Source organism: Rhagoletis zephyria, unplaced genomic scaffold (assembly GCF_001687245.7).
Source record: "Rhagoletis zephyria isolate East Lansing unplaced genomic scaffold, Rhagoletis_zephyria_1.1 Rzeph_scaffold_01956, whole genome shotgun sequence".
In the NCBI taxonomy this organism is placed as follows: Eukaryota; Metazoa; Arthropoda; class Insecta; order Diptera; family Tephritidae; genus Rhagoletis; species Rhagoletis zephyria.
The window spans coordinates 26,754-30,572 of NW_016159040.1; positions in this window are offsets into that span (position 1 = coordinate 26,754).

Sequence of the window (3,819 nt, forward strand, 5' to 3'; positions counted from 1 at the left end):
ATATGTCGACAAGTTTTGATGTCAAAATATGACATAGTGAAAACCAGCCTTAAGCGTTGGTTTTACTACGACCTTGCAAAGACGAAAAAAATTTACTTGTGAGCCTTTTAGCCTGAAGTATGTATGTAGATACAATATTGCAGCAGCTTTCTACCTACCTTTTGTTTATTTTCCACTAATAACTAGTATGCTTTAGAAATATTTACGGAAATAGAGCACATGATTTCGTTCATTTTAGAGTTGTAGCAGGTAGTGATTTTTTCTTCAAACTGCATTTCGCTAAGTGCGGAGTTGCGTGGTTTAGTTGGGATTTCCCTGAATACCAGATATTTCGTAAATACGTATGTAGGTTCTTCATAAAATTTTATTTTGTAAGAGTTTTGGGTGTGCACCTACATAAATGAGATAAACGATGCGGGTGCTCCATTCGCGATCACTCACAACAGCTTATCCTGAAAACTTTTTAGGGCGTTGTATGGAAGATGTTTTTTCGCTTTTCTAAGGAATTACGCTATAATTGCACGTATACATATACATATGCATTGTTGTCAGAGGTAGAAGTAATGGAAAATCTTTTCCAGTAAATTATGGAATGTGCTTGTCGGATATACATATATAAGAGGGCGAACACATTTATTTATCCAAACATCGGTAGAGAGGAGTGTTATACAGTGCTTAGTAGCGACTATTTAAATAAATAAACGATATAACAATATTGAGAAGAGACAATGGGAAGGAAAAAAACTGATTTGCAAAATTACGTTAAGTACGATGAAACTACCAAGAAAAGGTCGTAGTATAACCAACGCTTAGCTATTATTTGATTATTGCTGCAAAATTTTTGCTCATTCTGCGCTACTGTTTAGTAAATAACTATGCTCTTACCGGTATAAGTACATGCATATACATAGATACACACATATCTACATACATATGTATGTGTGCATGGATATGAAATGCAGACCTTCGTTTTATTGAGTTTTCTTCTAGTAATACATCCATACATATTCTTATTCTATTTACATGTTTATATTTTTGGTTTCTTATTAATATCCTTATAATGGCGAATCAAAACATTTAAAATAAATTAAAAATGTATATGTATTGTTTTTTCTGCTTTTCTTTACTCTCAGTCTTCACCAGACGCCCACTTTTCTCATTAGTCAATCTTATCCCCACTAAGTTCCATTTATTAGATATAAACAAGTAATTTTTAAGCAAAAAACATAACCGACTTCAATTCTCATATGAAAAAAAAAAAATATATATATATATATTTCATGATCCAATGATCGGATCTAAACCAGATTAGTATGGGACCACCTCTGAGACACTACCTTTCCGATGCAAAAAGAATTATCGAAATCGGTTGACGTGGTCCAAAGTTATGCGGTAACATACATAAAAAAAAAAAACAAGATTCCGACGAACTGATAACCTCCTCCTTTTTTGGAAGTCGGTTAAAAATAAACGCAATCATTATAATAAAATAACATGCAGATACACCATTATACTGAAAAGTGTACGCTTGGAATATACTTTAACTACACGTATGCATGTACGTAATTTATGTATATGTAGATACATACATATATGTTTCCACCATAATTCATATATTTGTGCATATTCCCACATTCCTTCCAACCGAAAAGCATTTGCTTGCATTACTTACATAATGTACATATGTATGTACGCTGTATGCATAACAAAATGCATACCCAAAACAAACGCGAAAAATATCTCCCATACAACGTCGTTGAAAATTTTTCGCGAAAAGTTTATCGCGATAAGCTGTTGTGAGTGATCGCGAATGGATTATTTGCATCGTTTTTCTTATTTATGAGAGGCCGACATCGGCAATGCTCGGACTTCTCATATTCGAGTGAGAGGAAATTTCTTTGCTTTTTTCGATCGCGAATGAAAAGCAGCGAAAATTTTTTTGTCGATCGCATTCCGAATGTGAGAGATGATAAATTTGTTTGCATTTTTCACTCGCGATAAAAGAATGCAAAAATAGACTTGGAATATTATCGATCGCGATAAATCTCGTAAAAGAATGAAAACGAATAATCATAAATGAGAATTTCCGAACCCTGTTATTTTCAAGGAATGAAAACTTCGAACAAAATCTGGGTTTCAAAGTCTGCCAAAGGCTGCCAGCCGAATCGGATCAGAATCATGTTATTTTTTTAAAAGGCCCCATGGTTTTTCTATAAGCATTTTAATTAGTGGAATAACGGATGATGAGGATCTCAGAGCTGCTTAGTTCTCGGGTGACTGCTTCAAAAGGTTCGCCTGTAATTGTTTTACGTTTTGTGTTATCTTTATTTGGTCGTCTATTCACTTAGACAATACAGGCGCTAATAATCTATGCAGCTTACAAAAAATGTGCTCTTAGGCCAAAATACTTAAGTTTTTATATCTAGAGATGAACCACCAAATCCGATAACATTTTAGGCTCTTATGATTAAGGTAGGTTTAAATGACAAGCAATATTATACTTAAGGCTAAGTCACACTTGACACTTTAGAATAAGTATGTTCAATTATTACATGCTTTTTTTATTTTATTTTTATTTTTTTTTATTTTATATTTTATTTTTTACAAATTCAGTTTTCCAGGCCGTTTTACTACCGACCACTCCTGGTTCTATAATATGTATCAGCATCAGTTGAAGGTTGTATGCCAGTCATTGGAGTGGCTACTTCATTAAATGATTCCGTGCCGGATTCAGCGGCTTTATGACTAGCAACTGCAACACTAGGATCGCTGTTGCTGTTTGGGTTCTCAATCCAATGATCTGCCACTGGTTCGGAGTCCGCACAGTCACGCACCTCAGAACTACCCACCGGTGTTTCAGAATTGTCATTAATTGTACGTGTTATATCGGTCTCTACTTGCTTTAACAGTCTGTTCAATGTTATATCTCCTGGATTGAAGTCACGATTGTTCGTTCTAACTATCAGGCGTCGATTACGACGAAATTGATTATCAAAGTCGTCTGGAATAATGTAGGATCTACCATTAACTTTTCTTATAACCGACCCATAATACCATTTCCCATTATTATACCTTTCATGAGCATGAAATGGTATTATAACTTTGGTCCGATGTTTGTAAGTACCAGAACAAAAAGAGATAGACCCATCAAAATGTATACTTATATGATCAGAACGTCGAGCTGAGTTGATTTATCCATGTCCGTCTGTCCGTCTGTCCGTCTGTCCGTCTGTCTGTCTGTTTGTATGCAATCTAGTCTCTCAGTTTTCGAGATATCCGGATCAAATTTGGTAGGTGGGTGTATTTTTATAATGTATTAATCATTTGTCGGAACCGGAAGAATCGGACCACTATAACATATAGCTCCCATACAACTGATTGTTCAGATATGAGATTTTTCATTATAACTTCTCCATTTATGCAGCTACGAACATGAAATTTTGCAATACTTGCACCCATTATCAACAGAATACTTACAGTGAAAATTACAAAGATCGGGTCACTATAACCTATAGCTCCCATACAACTGATTGTTCAGATATAAAATTTTGCGTTATAACTCCTCCATTTATATAGCTAGGAACATGAAATTCCGCACTGTTTTCAATAATTATCAACAGAAAACTTACAGTGAAAATTAAAAAGATCGGGTAACTATAACATATAGCTCCCATACAACTGATTGTTCAGATATGAGATTTTTCATTATAACTTCTCCATTTATGCAGCTAAGAACATGAAATTTCAAAGCACTTGCACCCATTATCAACAGAATGCTTATAGTGAAAATTACAAAGATCGGGTCACTATAACCTATAG